The sequence below is a fragment of the Pseudorasbora parva genome, chromosome 6 (assembly GCF_024679245.1).
Source record: "Pseudorasbora parva isolate DD20220531a chromosome 6, ASM2467924v1, whole genome shotgun sequence".
NCBI classification, from domain to species: Eukaryota; Metazoa; Chordata; class Actinopteri; order Cypriniformes; family Gobionidae; genus Pseudorasbora; species Pseudorasbora parva.
This window is the reverse complement of record NC_090177.1, coordinates 7,783,088-7,802,728: the sequence shown is the minus strand read 5'-3', so window position 1 is coordinate 7,802,728 and position 19,641 is coordinate 7,783,088. Positions and strand designations below refer to the sequence as shown.

The window sequence follows — 19,641 nt, the reverse complement described above, 5'->3', positions numbered from 1 at the left end:
ACTGGAGCAGAACATGAAAACTACATCCACACAGAGGACTGATATGAACTTTGCACATATAGAGTTATTAATGGTGCTATAAAGCCGAAAATAAATTGCACATGCTGAGTGTGTGTTGGTTAGTGGAGACAGTGTAGTGTGTTATTGAAAACTATTTGAATGTGAAGATCAAGGTCAATTGTACTTTACATTGTCTTCCGGGAAACATGTAAGTATATTCTGTTGCTTCTGAAGGGCAATACTAAATGAAAAAATACACATTTAAACAAGATAATTAGGGATTTTAACAAACAATTATCGACGATACCAACATTTTGTCATTAAAATAGATTGTGTTTTGATCATGTTTTAAAAAAAAGTAAAAGAGCATAAGTAAAAAAGCAAAGTAAAAAAACATAAATGAACGTATAGCCTACTAACTAGTTTATTGCTGCATTATCAAATCATTTTTAATGAACATTTAATGAACCACAGACTGGATCCATTTAACCTTCAGCAGGCCAACATAAATACAGAAGAAGACGCATATGAGGTTGGTTTAACAGTTTCCAGGTACAGAAATAAAGTAAAAAAAATTAAATAACACTGCATATTCTTCACTGTATAAATGAAATACATATATTATAATTACATTGAGATGTAGCTAAACACACTAAATAGACACTAGTGTATATCGCAATTTGATTTAAGTGTATTTATTAATCAAAAACTTTGACAAATTCCGTGACATTCCGTGCTTTTAAAAATTCAGTTTTTATGGCTGAATTGCAGAAATTAATTCTTATGACTGTCAAGAAGACTAGTGAGGAATATTACATTATAATCTTGGATTATGCAGCAGACATTACACAGCTCAGTGCCTTCATGCTTCACTGCGGCAATGCGGCATGGCATGGAGTCGATCAGTCTGTGGCTCTGCTGAGGCGTTATGAGAGCCCAGGCTGCTCTGATAGTGGCCTTCAGCTCTTCTGCATTGTTGGGTCTGTCATATCACATCTTTCTCTTCACAATACCCTATAGATTTTCTATGGGGTTAAGGCCAGACAAGTTTTCTGGCCAATTAAGAACAGTGAAACCATGGTCCTTAAACCAGGTACTGGTTGCTTTGGCACTGTGTGCAGGTTCAGTGTTGATTACATTAATCTCTGTTATTACAGAGCCATTTGTTCATGGTTCTCTCTCCCCATCTCAGATGCTAATTTCCCATCTCAGTTTGGGGGTGTGAGTCCGGGCTCTCGATCCTGGGAGCATGGCGGTGCTGCTTCGTATTCCCTGCCTCCATCCTTCATGCCCTACCGTCTGCCACCCTACCTGCAGCAGCCCAACAAACCCTTCATCTCACAAGGTAGCAGGTCTCGTTTGGATAAAACATTCAAACTTTACACAGGAAAAAGTATTTCAATGTCCAAAGTAACTTGGACATTTCAATTACTGTCAACATGAAACATGTTTGCTATATATATATATATATATATATATATATATATATATATATATATATATATATATATATATATATATATATATATATATATATATATATATATATATGTATGTATGTATGTATGTATGTGTGTATATATATATATATATATATATATATGTATGTATGTATGTATGTGTGTATATATATATATATATATATATATATATATATATATATATATATATATATATATATATATATATATATATATATACATACATACATACATACATACATACATACATACATACATACATACATACATATATATATTAAACAAAAATTATTAAACAAAATCTCAAAGTGCTACAGAATTAAAAAACAATCAACAACAATAAATAAATAAGTAAATTAATAAAATAAAATAAATAAAACTGAAAAATAAAATGAAGTAACAAGTCAATTAAAAGCTCCGCTAAAAAGGTGGGTTTTAAGACCACGCATAAAAGCATCTATAGTCTGTGGAGTCCGCAGGTGGTCAGGGAGAGCATTCCACAGATTGGGGGCTGCCGAGCAGAAGGCCCGATCCCCCATAGTACGGAGATTGGCTGTGGGAGTTTTAAGGCGATACAGCGAAACAGAGCGGAGGTTACGAGTGGCTGTTTGTGTGGTGAGGAGTTCCTTAAGATAGGAGGGAGCATCACCATGGATGCACTGGTGGGTAAGGAGAGAAATCTTGTACTCGATCCTGAACGACACAGGAAGCCAGTGGAGTGATTTTAGAATGGGGGTGATGTGGTCGTGTTTGCGCACCCTCATGAGGATCCTAGCAGCGCTGTTCTGAATACACTTATATATATATTTCTCAAAAAATTAGCATATTGTGATAAAGTATGTATGTATGTATGTATGTGTGTATATATATATATATATATATATATATGTATGTATGTATGTATGTGTGTATATATATATATATATATATATATATATATATATATATATATATATATATATATATATATATATATATATATATATATATACATACATACATACATACATACATACATACATACATACATACATATATATATTAAACAAAAATTATTAAACAAAATCTCAAAGTGCTACAGAATTAAAAAACAATCAACAACAATAAATAAATAAGTAAATTAATAAAATAAAATAAATAAAACTGAAAAATAAAATGAAGTAACAAGTCAATTAAAAGCTCCGCTAAAAAGGTGGGTTTTAAGACCACGCATAAAAGCATCTATAGTCTGTGGAGTCCGCAGGTGGTCAGGGAGAGCATTCCACAGATTGGGGGCTGCCGAGCAGAAGGCCCGATCCCCCATAGTACGGAGATTGGCTGTGGGAGTTTTAAGGCGATACAGCGAAACAGAGCGGAGGTTACGAGTGGCTGTTTGTGTGGTGAGGAGTTCCTTAAGATAGGAGGGAGCATCACCATGGATGCACTGGTGGGTAAGGAGAGAAATCTTGTACTCGATCCTGAACGACACAGGAAGCCAGTGGAGTGATTTTAGAATGGGGGTGATGTGGTCGTGTTTGCGCACCCTCATGAGGATCCTAGCAGCGCTGTTCTGAATACACTTATATATATATTTCTCAAAAAATTAGCATATTGTGATAAAGTTCATTATTTTCCATAATGTAATGATAAAAATTACATTTTCATATATTCAGGTCTTTTATTGTTTTAATACTGATGATTTTGGCATACAGCTCATGAAAACCCAAAATTCCTTTCTCAAAAAAATTAGCATATCTCATCTGACCAATAAAAGAAAAGTGTTTTTAATACAAAAAAAAAAAGTCAACCTTCAAATTATTATGTTCAGTTATGCACTCAATACTTGTTCGGAATCCTTTTGCAGAAATGACTGCTTCAATGCGGCGTGGCATGGAGGCGATCAGCCTGTGGCACTGCTGAGGTGTCATGGAGGCCCAGGATGCTTCGATAGCGGCCTTAAGCTCATCCAGAGTGTTGGGTCTTGCGTCTCTCAACTTTCTCTTCACAATATCCCACAGATTCTCTATGGGGTTCAGGTCAGGAGAGTTGGCAGGCCAATTGAGCACAGTAATACCATGGTCAGTAAACCATTTACCAGTGGTTTTGGCACTGTGAGCAGGTGAAAAACCAAATCTTCATCTCCATAAAGCTTTCCAGCAGATGGAAGCATGAAGTGCTCCAAAATCTCCTGATAGCTAGCTGCATTGACCCTGCCCTTGATAAAACACAGTGGACCAACACCAGCAGCTGACATGGCACCCCAGACCATCACTGACTGTGGGTACTTGACACTGGACTTCAGGCATTTTAGCATTTCCTTCTCCTCAGTCTTCCTCCAGACTCTGGCACCTTGATTTCCGAATGACATGCAAAATTTGCTTTCATCCGAAAAAAGTACTTTGGACCACTGAGCAACAGTCCAGTGCTGCTTCTCTGTAGCCCAAAAGTGTCTTGACCTGGGGACTGCGGCACCTGTAGCCCATTTCCTGCACACGTCTGTGCACGGTGGCTCTGGATGTTTCTACTCCAGACTCAGTCCACTGCTTCCGCAGGTCCCCCAAGGTCTGGAATCGGTCCTTCTCCACAATCTTCCTCAGGGTCCGGTCACCTCTTCTCGTTGTGCAGCGTTTTTTGCCACACTTTTTCCTTCCCACAGACTTCCCACTGAGGTGCCTTGATAAAGCACTCTGGGAACAGCCTATTCGTTCAGAAACTTCTTTCTGTGTCTTACCCTCTCGCTTGAGGGTGTCAATGATGGCCTTCTGGACAGCAGTCAGGTCGGCAGTCTTACCCATGATTGCGGTTTTGAGTAATGAACCAGGCTGGGAGTTTTTAAAAGCCTCAGGAATCTTTTGCAGGTGTTTAGAGTTCATTAGTTGATTCAGATGATTAGGTTAATAGCTCGTTTAGGGAACCTTTTCATGATATGCATATCATGCATATCATCTAATTTTTGAGATAGGAATTTTGGGTTTTCATGAACAGTATGCCAAAATAATCAGTATTAAAACAATAAAAGATAGATTGATATTCTGAGAGAGATATTTGAGTTTTTTGTCCATTTTTACTTTTTGTGATAATTGAATAAATTAACTTATAGGTAATAGTATACACTGTCGTATTTTGAGTTTTTCATCAATTTTGAATTTTTTTGATAATTGAATAAGTAAAATAAGTAAAAATGGATTACTTATTACTTGAATAAGTAATAAGTAAAAATGGACAAAAAACTCAAAATACGACAGTGTATACTATTACGTAAAAGTGAATTTATTCAATTATCACAAAAATTCAAAATTGACGAAAAACTCAAAATACGACAGTTTATACTATTACGTAAAAGTGAATTGAATAATATCTTTCACAGATTTCTGCTCGTTCTGAATAAGATACAGATAAAGTAGCACAATAAAGATTACATGTATATGAATGCATTAGTAATTGTGTGTGAAATAATTCTACCTGGCACGGCTGGCAGCGTCTCTCTAATAATAGTGAAGCTGTGAGTTTTAGTTATCAAGAAATATATGCTAGAACTTTTCAGTTTCTAAGCTATTTTATTGATAAATCCCAGTTCCCTATCTGGGAACTCGAGCTGCGTCGAAACGCTGTGAGAACGCCTCTGCGTGATTGCGTCGTGAAGCGCGTGTAGAACCAGTCCATTCAGGAGATCGAACGTCATTGATGTGGTGACGTCATCGACCGGAAACTATAAAGCATCCGCGAACACAAACAGAAACTGTGCGCTACTGAATGGTTTTGTGTGAGCCTCGCGATCTCCGCGTGATCAGGCTATGTGTGTGCATTGCAATGCAGTACGCAGTTTAGCTCGATGATTAACTTACGTGTACAATAAGCGTGCATTCTCCCAATCAATTCTGAGCATCCAGATGGTAATCAAACATGTCTTGTGGAGAGCTCTTGAAGTATGCATTTATCTGTCATTTTTAACTGTTCAAAACAGTGTCAGGGAATTGTTTATCCTGTTGCGCCCTCTATAGGCCAGCGACTAGTCGACGTCAAGCTTAAAGCATCATGACAGAGCATTAAGGTTGACTAGTCGATTAGTCGACTAGTTGGTGCAACCCCTATAAGATAAAGAGTAGGGGTGTAACCCCGGCATCCTGGCCAGATTTGCCCATTGGCCCCTGTCCATCGTGGCCTCCTAATAATCCCCCTATAATGATTGACGTAATCACTCTCCACCAATCAGCTGGTGTGTCGTGAGCGTTCTGGCGCAATATGGCTGCCATCGCATCATCCAGGTGGATGCTGCACATTGGTGGTGGCTGAGGAGATTCCCCTCTTCTATATGTAAAGCGCTTTGGGTGTCTAGAAAAACGCTATATAAATGTAATGAATTATTAAATTCAAAAACTTATATTTAAAACATTCATACAACATTATTTACCCAATAGCTGCATTAAACACTATGTGTTTGTATGCCTCTTATAATGGTAAAAATGCCCCTGGACATTAATTTAAAGGGACAAATATCGTCCTGTAATGAGAGCGTTCTTTTTGGAATGTGTGTTATTGATCAGAAAGTACTCCTAAATTTTTGACTGTGCTCCTAATTTTTTTTATTAGGAGCACAAGTTCTCCTCAAGAAAAATGTTAGCGTAGAGCCCTGATATATATATTAGGGGTGTAACGGTTCACAAAATTCACGGTTCGGTTCGGTACGGTTTGGTATGTTTTAGATACAGCAAAAAGAAAAAAAATTTTTTTTACATTGAACAATGATGGAGCTATACTTACCCATCTTCTATGTAGTTGCAGGAATAAGACATTAGCTCTTTACATTAGTGTGTGCGGCGTGTTGCGTTGCGTGTGCATTGCAGGAGCCCCACACCCTGTAGTGCTTTCACATATGCTGCGTTTGCAGTCCGCAACTGATCCGCTGTTGCATACCACAAACACAGCATTTATTCATTATTTTTTATTTTAAATCCAAAAGTTTTTACTGAACATGCCTCGTCAGAATTCCAATTCTCTTTGTTTAGCCTATTCTATCATAGAAGTCAGGTTACGTAGCCTACTACATTTAAACAACATTTTATTAAATTCATGTATTCATATTTATATACTTTAGATTTAGCTCACACAAGTGGCAAAACATTTAAACATAGGTTATAGCCTTAAATCACAAACATTTTAAATTAGAAACTTACAATAGTCTATTCAAAAACAGCCGACTCTCTTCTCATCTTTCGTTTTTACACCCTTTTAAAAGAAATCCTGCAGGTCAAAAAGAACTTGCTTTTCACCTCAAAGAAAGTATACGAGTGCTATCCATTATGGCACTTTTTTTTTTAACCTAAATGCCAGGAAAGGTGTTGTTTGGTTGCTTTACTTGAGAAAAAAAAGCCATGTGTTGACTTTGAAACAAGACTAGGCCTATAGTTTAGATTATTTGCATCTGTGGTAAAATTTGTAGATTTTCGCGTCAGTACATGTTTATTTTAATGCGAACAATGTTCTATCACTTTAACGCAGCAATGCAGCGCAGCAAAAAATAGACTCGGTACGAAAACGATCAGTGCACTGCTGCAGACGCAACGCTCCTGGAACGGACTGACGGACAACATCCGCGTGCAGTGTGAAAGCTGTCATCCGTTAACATCGGTACGGAAAAAGATTTGCACCGCACACGCACTGCAGACGGAGTATGTGTGAAACGGGCGTTAGGTCTCATATCCGCGGCTATAAATGGACCATTCGCCGCGGTGATGTCTTTTGCCATTTGAATAAGTTGGAAATGTCTGTCTAAATGTTGCGGGGATAGTTTGTGGGATAGTTTGTGGCTGTTTCTCCTTTTTATTGTCTTGTTGTCGGCGTAAATGAGTTGATTGACATGACAAGAATTATTCCCGCTGCTGTATAATCAGCAAATGCGACATACCGTTGTTTTTTAATCCATCACACTTGCCAACACCATCATAGCTTACAGAGAATCCAAAGTTCACCCAAACACCAGACCTGTTGGTTATTGGAGGATCTTCTATTTCTGGTTTGTTAAACGCAATAGCCATTTTGCCACGAGCATTCAGCGCGTAGCCTACTGAGTAAGCGAGCACCTGACTGAGCAGCCTAAAACATATTTGGTGGTTTTTTTTTCTTTCACTTCGGCGGTGTCTGGGGCATTGCCTGTTATGTCGTTTTGGTTATTGGGCTACCTTGTTGAACGCATATTATTATATTTCACACACTTTTTTATTTTCCAAATCTAATTAATTAGTCCAAGAACCGTTCGGTACATAATGCGTACCGCGTACCGAACCGAAAGCCTCGTACCGAACGATTCAATACGAATACGCGTATCGTTACACCCCCAATATATATATATATATATATATATATATATATATATATATATATATATATATATATATATATATATATATATATATATATATATATATTCCTGATATTTTCTAAAGTCACAAAGGCAATACCCTAACCCTATTGTGACATTAAGACATTGTTCCTCTAAAATTATAAAATAAAATAAAAGGGAACACATGTTGGTTTGATTTTTCTTGATTTTTTTTTTCCTGCTCTTTCCTTGGTTTGCTATAGGAAAGTTTTTGACTTTTGTTTAATTTTCTAAAGTCATAAAGGCTCTTTCTGTCTATATGTCTATCTCCATCTCTTTCTCTCTCTCTATGTATATATATATATATATATATATAAATATATATATAATACCATACCATACCACTGTGCAGGCTGGTGGTGGTGGTGTAATGGTGTGGGGGATGTTTTCTTGGCACACTTTAGGGCCCTTAGTGCCAATTAGGCATCGTTTAAATGCCACGGACTACCTGAGCATTGTGTCTGACCATGTCCATCCCTTTATGACCACCATGTACCCATCCTCTGATGTCTATTCCAGCAGGATAATGCACCATGTCACAAAGCTCGAATCATTTCAAATTTGTTTGAACATGACAATGAGTTGACTGTGCTAAAATGGCCCCCACAGTCACCAGATCTCAACCCAATAGAGCATCTTTGGGATGTGGTGGAACGGGAGCTTCGTGTCCTGGATGTGCATCCCACAAATCTCCATCAACTGCAAGATGCTATCCTATCAATATGGGCCAACATTTCTAAAGAATTCAGCTTTCAGCACCTTGTTGAATCAATGCCACATAGAATTAAGGCAGTTCTGAAGGTGAAAGGGGGTCAAACACAGTATTAGTATGGTGTTTCTAATAATAATTTAGCTGAGTGTATATATTTTTAGTAGTACCTTTTTTATTTTAATTGTTACAAAATGTATAAAATATGTATGATAATGCAACAATCTGAACTGTAAGCTTTACCTTTGCTTTAGTTGTGTTTAGCTGTCACCTATTCCCCCTTTTCCAGACCTCTTGCCTAATCTCAATAACAAAAACAAGATTAAGGTGTAGGCAGTTTCCACTGGTGTGTAGTAGAGAGCTTTGAGCTTGTCAGTCATTTACTAAACTTGCCCCACTTTGCAGTGAAAGAACATCTTCTCTTGGATCTAGCTAGTTTATAAAGGTAAAATTACTGTTTTGCAAAAATGTAATCTTTTTCATGTCTTGAATGTTTCGAAGCATGCAGCATTAGCAGTCAACACTAGTATAACTCTTACATAAGCATGAACTGGCATGTCAAGCTTACTCTCTTCCTGTCTCCTCCCCCTTTGGCTCTGTTTATAAAGCCCACAGTCGTCCACTGCTCTTCAAAGGAATCATGTGGGCGACTCTCATGAAGTTAGATCTGGCCTCTGCAGGCCTGGCTCTGTTTCTTGGCCTGATCATTCTGGTTCTGTTCGAGATCTTCAGGATTAATTCCTCCAGAGGTCGAACTCCTCCTGGTCCCAGACCTCTGCCCTTTGTGGGTACCATACCACATTTTTTTAAAGAACCCAATCGAGTTTCAGAGATCACTCTTTGCTTTCAGTTTATTGTATAGAGGCTTTTTTTGTGCAAATGTGTCTTATGTTCTCCTTGTGTTTAGTGAGATGATGTCTAAACCGCTTTAGTTTTGTTGAAGTGCTGTGAAATCTTCTCCGAGTAGATGCCTCAGTATGGAGAGATGAGCACTTTGTTTCTTGGGTGGAAGCCGACGATAATGCTCAATACAATCCAGGTCACAAAGGAAGCCCTGGTCCAAAATGGATCATCTTTTTCAGGAAGGCCACCTGTACCACTTAATAAACTGGATCAGTAATGGATATGGTCAGTTAAATTTATTAATTAGAAGATTAGAAGATTCCAACCACCGTGTCTTTGTGTGATGCAGAAAAGGTAAATGGATGGACTCTACATGCCTGGTTCCCACCTTGAAGCATGGAGGAGGAGGTGCGATCGTGTGTGGGTGCTTTTCTGGTGACACTGTTGGGGATTTATTAAAAATTGAAGGCATACTGAACCAGCATGGCTACCACAGCATCTTGCAGCGGCATGCTATTCCACCAGGTTTGCGTTTAGTTGGACCCCCATTTAATTTTCAACAGGACAATGACCTCAAACACACCACCAGGCTGTGTAAGGGCTATTTGACCAAGGAGAGTGATGGGGTGCTGCGCCAGATGACCTGGCCTCCAGTCACTGGACCTGATCCCAATCGAGATGGTTTGGGGAGAGCTGGACCGCAGAGTGAAGGCAAAAGAGCCAACAAGTGCTAAGCATCTCTGAGAACTTCTTCAAGACTGTTGGAAGACCATTTCAGGTGACTACTTCTTGAAGCTCATCAAGAGAATACCAAGAGTGTGCAAAGCAGTAATCAAAGCAAAAAGTTGGCTACTTTGAAGAACCTAGAATGACATTTGTGACCAGTCACGGAAAGTAGGGACACAAGTTGGTTCTGCGGCATTTTGAGTTATTCACAGATTTTGAAAGTGTAGTCTCCAAGCTTTCCAACGATGTGTAACACATGGAAATCTGATAATATTTGAAGAAGTTGTTGCCATCTGAATGTAGGCCTTTAGAAAAGTTTAAACGGGTGAAAACAGCCTCTAAAGTTTTGCAGTTCTCACCTGTTCTCACCTGCTGGGAGTGACAATAGGGCTCATTTACATCTCATTTAGATAAGCCATACCCCCTGTAAAGCTGCATGGTTGCTAGTATTGACAGACGCAACGGGAAAAATCGGACCGCATACTACTAATAATAAAGATGATAACATTACCATCTAAAAGCCCATTATAGTAATGGGGTTTTTTGGCAAGTGATACGATGCTAACGATTACAATTAAAACGACAGTTAAGAACAATAGGTAGGTATGGGAAAGTCTAAACATGAGATAATGTGTGTTTTCTTAGAATGAACACAAAACAACCAACGTTGGTGTTTATGGAAACACACCCCATAAGAAACAGAAAAAGTATTATGGCAAATCTTGTTGCCTCCAATGAAATCGAAGTCGTTCGGGCACACTTTCTGTTTGCCGGGGTCTACTTAGTGGATGTACTGTGCGTCTGTTTGAAGGGGATAACGACAGAGAATGTGTAAAGTCAGTAACCGTGGCTGTAGTGTAGGGGTAAGGCGCATGTCATTAAGTTTTGACGCAACTCGATCAGAGGTTCGAATCCACCTTTTGCCACACTCTCTAACTGAGAAACACTTATTAATAAACACGTTCGATGCTTTATTTCCACTTTTCTAATATTTTCTCAATTCTTTTTGAAAATAAATGCCTTTCCGATTTGATATGTGATGGGAAAAGCCCAGCCAACATTTGTACGTGGGGCCCATATGGGTATGAAATGGGCTGAAAAATGGGCCCCATATAGGATTGTCCGCGGGTTCCATAATGGCCCCATGTCAACTGCCCACATAGATTTTATGTTGGATTGCACTCGCCTCTAGGTGGGACCCAAATGGGCAACATGCACAAGACCCATCTTGGTCCCAGCTTTAACCCTGACAACATTTGTATGTGGGGCCCACGTGGGTTTGAAATGGGCTGAAAAATGGGCTCTGTATGGGATTGTCCACGGGTTCCATAATGGCCCCATGTCAACTGCCCACATAGATTTTATGTTGGATTGCACTCGCCTCCAGGTGGGACCCAAATGGGCAACATGCACAAGACCCATCTTGGTCCCAGCTTTAACCCTGACAACATTTGTATGTGGGGCCCAAGTGGGTTTGAAATGGGCTGAAAAATGGGCTCTGTATGGGATTGTCCACGGGTTCCATAATGGCCCCATGTCAACTGCCCACATAGATTTTATGTTGGATTGCACTCGCCTCTAGGTGGGACCCAAATGGGCAACATGCACAAGACCCATCTTGGTCCCAGCTTTAACCCTGACAACATTTGTATGTGGGGCCCACGTGGGTTTGAAATGGGCTGAAAAATGGGCTCTGTATGGGATTGTCCACGGGTTCCATAATGGCCCCATGTCAACTGCCCACATAGATTTCATGTTGGATTGCACTCGCCTCTAGGTGGGACCCAAATGGGCAACATGCACAAGACCCATCTTGGTCCCAGCTTTAACCCTGACAACATTTGTATGTGGGGCCCACGTGGGTTTGAAATGGGCTGAAAAATGGGCTCTGTATGGGATTGTCCACGGGTTCCATAATGGCCCCATGTCAACTGCCCACATAGATTTTATGTTGGATTGCACTCGCCTCCAGGTGGGACCCAAATGGGCAACATGCACAAGACCCATCTTGGTCCCAGCTTTAACCCTGACAACATTTGTATGTGGGGCCCAAGTGGGTTTGAAATGGGCTGAAAAATGGGCTCTGTATGGGATTGTCCACGGGTTCCATAATGGCCCCATGTCAACTGCCCACATAGATTTCATATAGGATAGCTCTTGTGAACAGATGGGCCCCAAGTGGGCAACATGTACAAGGTCATCTCTGTCCAGTTTTAAATTATTTGTGAGTACTACAAGGTTACTATATGGGCTGAAATATAGGCTTTAAGTAGGTTTGTCCACGGGTTCCATATTGGCCCTGGCAATTTACTCACATAGGTTTTATGCAGGATTTCACATTGTTTTAGGTGGGGCCCAACTAGAGGTCTAGTAATCTGGATTACATCTAAATGAGTAGCAATACCACACAAAAGAGCATTCATTTTAAAGCATTAGAGCACAGTTGGATTGTAATCTGTTATACCAGAATAAAGGGCTTTGAACAATTTAAAATAAGATAAATGCCTTCCTTATTAAGTCATTTATAGGCAATAGAAGCTTGTTTCTACGGAATAAAAAATAAAAAGGTAATTACAACTTGTTGTCTCACAATTCACAATCACAAAAGAAAAATGTTGAATTGTGAGATTGTGAGAGAAAGTCCCAAATGCCTTTTATTTTTGTATTCCATAGCAAGACAATCTTCCATATTAGAATGAAAAATCTGAAAATAACAAATAGCAAATCTGAATAAGAAAACCACACATAAAATTGCAAACAATTACCATGGCAGAAAGCAGTAGAGAACACAGTGAGAATTAAATAGTTTCAAATTCAAATTTTATTGAACAAAATCATTAAATTTCTTCGTCACAAATAATACAAAAGCTACAAGTTGTACAAGCTTTTTAAAACAAGCAACGTTTAACACTTTTCGTACACCTAAATTTGTAGCCTTGTTTTGGAGCATTCTTGACGCCCTCTGTCCTCCTCGGGCTCTTGCTCCCGTAAACCATTTTGAGTGCCCTCTCAGCTTCTTGCTGGTTGATTTTGGATGTCAGGGGGTTGTTCTTAAAGGGATACTTCACCGCTTTTTCATATTAAACTTTGTTTTTCCCTTAACTAAAACGAGTTGATACATACCTCTCTCGTCTCAGTGTGTGCTCTTAATCTCTCTGACGCACGGTGATGATCTGATAGCATTTAGCTTAGCCCACTAAGCCCAATTCATTCCCTATGGTACCAAACAGAGATCAAGTTAGTACCAAACACCTCCATCTTTTCCCCTATTTAAATACAGTTACACGAATAGTTGAATGATCAAGTATTGTGACAAAATAAAACGATGTAATTCTCTAATCTGATTAAAAAGGAGAACTATAATGCATGGCGGATTAGCACTTCTGAGAGTACTTCGGCTCGGCGCAGTAAAAAGTCCCGGCCAAAACATCTTCCCTCACATCTCCCTATTGACAGAAATGAGCGAGTGAGGGGGAGGTGTAAGGGAAGATGTTTCGGCCGGGACTTTTTACTGCGCCGAGCCGAAGTACTCTCAGAAGTGCTATTCCGCCATACATTATAGTTATCCTTTTTAATCCGATTAGAAACACGCCACGTTTTATTTTGTCACCATACTTGATCGTTCAACTACTCGTGTAACTGTATTTAAATAGGGGAAACGTGGAGGTGTTTGGCACTTCTAACTTGATCTCTGTTTGGTACCATAGTGAATGAACTGGGCTTAGGGAGCTAAGCTAAATGCTATCAGATCATCACCGCGCGTCAGAGAGATTAAGTGCACACACTGAGACGAGAGAGGTGTGTATCAACTCGTTTAAGTTAAGGGAATAACATAGTTTAATATGAAAAGGCAGTGAAGTATCCCTTTAAGAGCCTCTGCAAAAACAAATACATTTTTAAGATACGTTTAACATGAAGAAATTGACAGAATCTATTAGGTTACTGTTGTACAGTAGATTTAGCTCTATGTAATAATACGTCTCTAATATTAATAATTATGCCTAGATTTTTGCTTATTTTTCACTTGATCTATTTTTTATAAACAATGTTTACTTTTAAACAGCATACAGCCTTTAAATGTTAATGTATTATTTACTTATAATGATAATCATCATAAATAATAAACTCACTGAATGTAATTAAATAAATAAAAAATTGTTTAATAAAATAAAAACATTTAGCTGTGGTACCAAAATTGGCAGAGTACCATAAAACGTTTTATGGTATTGGTACCGACTACTGGAATTTTGGTACCGTGACATCCCTACAGGCTAATTATTATTATAAATAATTTGACAATTTGACTACAGATCAGTATCAAAATTTAATCTGTATGAATCTATTGGTAGGGATGGACATTTTTCCAAAATATTGTATTTGAATATTTGGGCTCATAAAAATCGAATATTCAAATATAATTAAATGTATTATTTACTATTAATTAATTATTTACTATTTAAATGACTATTTTAAGAAAATGCATAATTTTTTTATTCATCAAGTTGTCAGCATTTCTGAACAAACGTATAATTAGTTAATATACACAACAAGCTTACGTTATATCAAGGTTTTCATTCAGTTCAAAACATTAAACAATATGTGTAAACAAAGCATAAAGGCAGCGCCCGCTGACAGACATGAGACACAATAACGGTGTGAAGTTTTTTAACGCCACTTTGTGTTTTCTGTTCTTAAACCCTTGACAAAACTTAAAGGAAGCATTTGTCTCAAGATCATTTTGCTATTATATACGTTATCTCACTCTCACTCTGTGAACATCTGCGATTACCTGCACTCATGAATGCAGTGATGGCTGTCTTTCCTAATTTGACTGATAATTTCTCATTGTGGTTGTGATAATATGATAACTCAGTTTTATTAATGTGTTTTATCGAAATTTAGTCTTTGTAACATTTTGTAAGATTTTCAATTTTCATCTAATTAATTCCTCATCGTGAGACAGACAATGACATTATGTGATTAAATACACTCAACTTATTAAAGGGATAGTTCACTTTGAAATTCATTTTTGATATGTTTTAGCTTACCTCATGGGCATCTGAGATGTAGGAGTCCCCAGTAGTTTCAATTTTGATCATTTTAGGTCAAACCGTTCTACTCTGTGCCTCACATAATGCAGGTCTATGGTCACCACCTCAAAGAGCATACACAGAGAAGTCCAAATTAAAGAATTCCCCATCGGAAGTACACACTGATGGCCTAAGACACGAAACGAGCGGTTTGTGTGAGAAAACCAACTGTATTTATATCGTTTTTACCTCTTGTACACCACAGGAAACACGCACGCGCGCCCTCGGATCAGTCGGACGTAGTGGTGTAGAGGTAAAAACGATATAAATACTGATGCCTATCATCGTAACAACTAATCACTGCAGACCTAAACTCCAGCAGATAAAGTGTAAAAACGATTGGCAGCGCTGGCAGACTGATCCAAACGCCATGAGAAAAAAAACTATTGTAAATATTATATACATTTAGAAATTCTTAATATTATATTTAGAAAATGAAATGGGGACAATAGTCTGGAAACACAATATTTTTCATATTATTTTTAATATCAAATTCCATACTTTTCCAAACCCTGTAGAAACCCTGTTACTTTCTCTGGACAAACGGTGTATCATTAGAAAGATTAAAGACTCCAGCTTTGATATTTAAGTACTGTTTGCAAGGCTTGAAATAGGCCCAGAAATTTAATCTGTGTGACCACAAAATATATTTGGGAGCACTTCTGTGAACACTTTGAGATATGTTTTCATTTCTCTACAAAACGTTCGTTAATTACTAAACGGTATGTGACCGTTGTGAGCTGATCCACCGTTCTACCAATTAGCAAAACTCTCTATATGGTAAAATAATAAATTAAAATTGCTTACATGGTATATTGAAGAACACTCACCACTATTCAGGATCTGAAAAAAAAAATCCAGATAAGTATGTGCATATAATAGTGCTCATAGTAGAAAAGAACTCTTGCCACCTTCAGTGTGGTAAAATATGCAATACGCATTTATGCCCCTCAAAAAACTCAAAACAATTCTGCATGAGGTGAATTTTTAATCTTTAATTAATTTACTTAAATTAGGATTATACACAAGCATTTGTCCCATTTTTAACTGTAAATTAACTCTTTTTAATTTCATATGACAAGATTATTATGTAGCCTATGATCATAAAGTATTAAACATTATTTATAATTTTACACATGACTTATTCAAAGCCGTAACCAGGTCAAACAGAACAGTGAACAGAATTCTAGGTCTAATTATTGTTGGGAAATAATCTATTTGGGAATATTTGCAAACAATATTTGGACCATTTGCATCAAATATATTAACTTATTAGTCCCGAGATTCTTAGCATGAGTGATTAAATACGAAGATCGGCTTTAAACATATGAATTATCTGGTGGTAGAATTTTAGTAAGCCATCTTAAAGGTTCCATCTTTTAATCCACTCTCATATAGTTTTTGTTCTTCTTCTTTAAAATTTGAAAGATTACATCAAAGATTTTCATCAATGATTGTATAATAAGAACTTGGACACGTTGCATTTTGTGTCTAAAAATATAATAGGTTTGAGGCTCTGATAATGTAAAGAATAATATATAATACTAATATTTGTCCACCGCGACTTTTTTTTGAACTGCAGTTTGCCTTCATGTATAGCATTACTTACACATGAGCAAAAAGGGTAACGTTAACGTTAAAAACAAAAGAAGAAGCGCGGGTTTACGAGGCGTTATTGACAGATAGCTTTGGAAACAAAGACATTAAAATGCATGAGCTCGTAATCACGAATTTAACGTTAGTGTTTTGTTTTTTTAAAATCAAATTTCCGATAGCACGTGAAGGCAGTAGACGTTAGGCATTGGTGTGTAAAAAAGGGGATTGATGCGGGACTCATTTGACATGGCTATGATCCCGTATTTTATCCGTTATGGAATGATATACAGTCCATTAAAAAAACTTTTACATCATCGAAGCATATAATCAAAATATAAGTTACTCACCGTCCACAGATCAGGCAGCTCGCTGCGGCGCACTCTTCTCTAGAAAAAGACCGCCAAGTGGTTGCAAAATGGCGCAATAGCTTACGTATGACTATTTGATTTTTTTTTATTAATTTATTTTTTAAATAATGCTTTTATCAAACATCATATTTATAGTATTTTAGAAGGTTGTACATTATAAATTTTTATTGAATGCTACAGAACAAATTAATTTACCTTTTTCACAGACGTGATGACGCTTTTCTATACAGTCTATCTATGGTTTTAACGTTTTGTATATATATATATATATATATATATATATATATATATATATATATATGAAACACACACAAAACTTACATTTACAATGCAGATTATTATTAATAATACATTATCTACTTTATATTATTACCTCTGTATCATAAAAACAAAACAAAACAAAAACCTTAATGCTGTTATGAGGGTGTTTCTAATACAGCGACTGTGGAAGGAAGTATATTCTCATTATCAGTCTCTCTCAAATTGTCCCCCTCTTTTTTAAGCTCTTTTTCCTCCTTTGTGAAAACACTATTATGGAGTTGTTCTTCTGCTTCTGCTATATATATATAGTTTAATAAACTAGTTTATTAAATAGTTTAATAAGTTTAAAGTTTAAAATAGGTTTAAAGTTTGAAATAGTTTGATTAGGCCAGATAGATAGATAGATAGATAGATAGATAGATAGATAGATAGATAGATAGATAGATAGATAGATAGATAGATAGATAGATAGATAGATAGATAGATAGATAGATAGATAGATAGATAGATAGATAGATAGATAGATAGATAGATAGATAGATAGATAGATAGATAGATAGATAGATAGATAGATTCTATCTGCGCTATGTAGTTGGAACCCCTAAAAAGTTCACTGCTAAAAAGGCTTTTCTTACTTAGTATTTTTGTCTTGTTTCTAGTCCAAACATCTAAAAATTCTTAAAACAAGAAGTATTTACTACAAGCAAAAGTAATTGTCTTATTTTGGGGGAAAATAACTCAAAATTAAGAGAGTTTTTGCTAAGATAAAAGAAAAAACTTTTTTTCTTTGAAAAGAAATGCATTTTTTGCAGTGTTTTATATAAGTTCCAAAAGGGTTCTTTCTGGTCATTATAGAACCCTTTTAGCATAAAAGGGTCTTTGGAGTATACTCAACTATACTATAACCTTAAGGGTTCCAAATACGTAGTGCTGATAGAACCTTTTCTTCTAAGACATTGGGACTGATTGTGTTTGCCCATATCTGACCCTTATGGTTTGCTCAAACTGGCCCCATTTGTATTACCCCAACTAGAACCCATATAGAGGTTACCTATGTGGGTACTACGTTGGGTCTATGTAGGCAGCCTATATGGGACTGATTGTGTTTGCCCATATCTGACCCATATGGTTTGCCCAAACTGGTCCCATTTGTATTTCCCCAACTAGAACCCATATAGAGGTTACCTATGTGGGTTCTATGTTGGGTCTATGTAGGCAGCCTATATGGGACTGATTGTGTTTGCCCATGTCTGACCCATATGGTTTGCTCAAACTGGCCCCATTTATATTTCCCCAATTATAACCCATATAGAGGTTACCTATGCAGGTACTATGTTGGGTCTATGTAGGCAGCCTATATGGGACTGATTGTGTTTGCCCATATCTGACCCATATGGTTTGCTCAAACTGGCCCCATTTGCATTACCCCAACTATAACCCATATAGAGGTTACCTATGTGGGTTCTACGTTGGTTCTATGTAGGCAGCCTATATGGGACTGATTGTGTTTGCCCATGTCTGACCCATATGGTTTGCTCAAACTGGCCCCATTTGCATTACCCCAACTATAACCCATATAGAGGTTACCTATGTGGGTACTACCTTGGGTCTATGTAGGCAGCCTATATGGGACTGATTGTATTTGCCCATGTCTGACCCATAGGGTTTGCTCAAACTGGCCCCATTTGTATTACCCCAACTAGAACCCATATAGAGGTTACCTATGTGGGTACTACCTTGGGTCTATGTAGGCAGCCTACATGGGACTGATTGTGTTTGGCCATGTCTGACCCATATGGTTTGCTCAAACCGGCCCCATTTGTATTTCCCCAATTAGAACCCATATAGAGGTTACCTATGCAGGTACTACATTGGGTCTATGTAGGCAGCCTATATGGGACTGATTGTGTTTGCCCATATCTGACCCATATGGTTTGCTCAAACTGGCCCCATTTGTATTTCCCCAATTAGAACCCATATATAGAGGTTACCTATGCAGGTACTACGTTGGGTCTATGTAGGCAGCCTATATGGGACTGATTGTGTTTGCCCATGTCTGACCCATATGGTTTGCTCAAACTGGCCCCATTTGTATTTCCCCAACTAGAACCCATATAGAGGTTACCTATGTGGGTACTACGTTGGTTCTATGTAGGCAGCCTATATGGGACTGATTGTGTTTGCCCATGTCTGACCCATATGGTTTGCT

At 37.7% G+C, this 19,641-nt stretch overlaps 1 long non-coding RNA gene and 1 pseudogene across 2 annotated transcripts; one reads left to right on the top strand and one right to left on the bottom strand.

Annotated features, from left to right (window-relative positions):
• Positions 1-1,195: 1,195 nt before the first annotated feature.
• Positions 1,196-19,641, top strand: part of LOC137079201 (cytochrome P450 2C23-like) — a 28,143-nt pseudogene continuing 9,697 nt past the window's right edge.
• On the bottom strand, positions 13,842-17,208 carry LOC137079200 (uncharacterized). Of its 2 annotated transcripts, XR_010905427.1 has the most exons (4): positions 17,151-17,208; positions 16,015-16,050; positions 15,166-15,272; positions 13,842-13,993 (listed from the first exon to the last, which is right to left on the bottom strand). It is a non-coding gene; the product is annotated as an uncharacterized lncRNA (long non-coding RNA). The 2 variants fall into 2 exon arrangements; XR_010905426.1 differs by lacking the exon at positions 13,842-13,993 and having other exon boundaries at positions 14,584-15,272.